The sequence below is a fragment of the Chelonoidis abingdonii genome, chromosome 6 (assembly GCF_003597395.2).
Source record: "Chelonoidis abingdonii isolate Lonesome George chromosome 6, CheloAbing_2.0, whole genome shotgun sequence".
Lineage (NCBI taxonomy): Eukaryota > Metazoa > Chordata > Testudines > Testudinidae > Chelonoidis > Chelonoidis abingdonii.
Genome location: NC_133774.1, coordinates 137,715,765 through 137,717,298, shown reverse-complemented (window position 1 = coordinate 137,717,298; position 1,534 = coordinate 137,715,765).

Here is a 1,534-nt window from a genome sequence, read left to right as displayed (position 1 = left end):
TTACTTCCAACTGATGTGTCCCCAGTTTATAACTAAAATTCTTGTTATTAATCCCTAAATCCATGACCTTGCACTTTTCACTATTAAATTTCATCCTGTTACCATTACTCCAGTTTACAAGGGGGTCCAGACCTTCCTGTGCTGCCCACAGACAAGGTAGGGAAGCCTGCGGATGCAGCATGCACTGATTCAGCAGCCTCTGCTCAGTGATGTGCTGCAGGAGGTTCTTGTGAGACATTTGCCAGAATTCTGCTGCCCAATGGAAAGGAAGGATTGGAGCGATTTTCCCCTCTCTGGATAGTGCTCAGATGCCCTGCCTGGGATGATGTCTTATCTCTGGGATGCATAAAAATATGGGTGCAGAGCAAAGATTTTGCCTTTAGAATGGATCAGCTAGCAGCAAATGAGTGGGTATTCCTGGAGACGACAGTCCCAGATCTCCCCTTCCCACAAACACTCTTCACATTCGACTATCGTTTCAGAAAGAAAGTATAAATCTTACCAGCAGAGGGAGGCCAGAGCCTCAAATCTGAAATGTCAGGCTGAGAAGGAGTATAATATGATTCAGATCCCTGGTTCTGATTCCGGTTCTTCACTGACCGTTTTGGTTCTGAGACCTGGGACCCAGAAACAGAAGGGCAGCCTGGGTTTGGCTCAGCTCTCCGAGGAACAACCAGTCTCCTGTGTTTGTAGCCCAAGGTGGTAGAAATCATGTGAGTATTGCCAACTGTGTGAGATTTTCATCAATCAAGATGACAGAAGTCAGGCAAGATCAGCTGCGTGAGATTGTGTGATTTCTACCATTATGGATCTAATCTCATGTCAACAGCCCTGACTCAGCCTCAGACTGAAACCCTCAAACCTGAGTCTAAACAGCATCTCCTCAGCCCATCTTGAATTGCAGCAAGTGTGGAATCAGTATTGGCAGTGAGCTCACCGAGTGGTGCTGCCTGTTCCCTGGGGTGTGAGAAAGAGTTTGTGTAAATCTGAAAAAGTGCCCAGATAGGTTCCCCATCCCCTCAGCTTTCTATGCTGGGAGCCCCCGCAGCTGGGGTGTGGTTCATTGCAGGCTTGGGGAAACGCTTTTCCGAACTGTCAGGGTGGTTAAGCACTGGAATAAATTGCCCAAGGAGGTTGTGGAATCTCCATCCTTCGGGATGTTTAAGAGCAGGTTAGACAAACACCTATCAGGAATGGTCTAGATAATACTAAGTCCTGCCATGAGTGCAGGGGACTGGACTAGACGACCTCTCGAGGTCCCTCCACTCCAGCAATTCTATGATACCTCCCGTTAAAGCCTGGGCAGCACATTGCTAGCCGCCCTTGGAGCAGCGCCCCCTGGAGGAAGCACCGCAGAAGGACAGGAAGTGTTTAACCTCTAGGGTGCAGCAGGCAAAGCTGGAGTCAGGAGGTATAATTTACACCGCCCTGCACCAGTAGTTATGAATCTGGCTTTGAGAAGGCAAGGGTGCAAAAGGAGTGAGGAGCAGGTATGGCAATTACATGGCTTCACAGAGTTCAAGGCCCAAAGGGG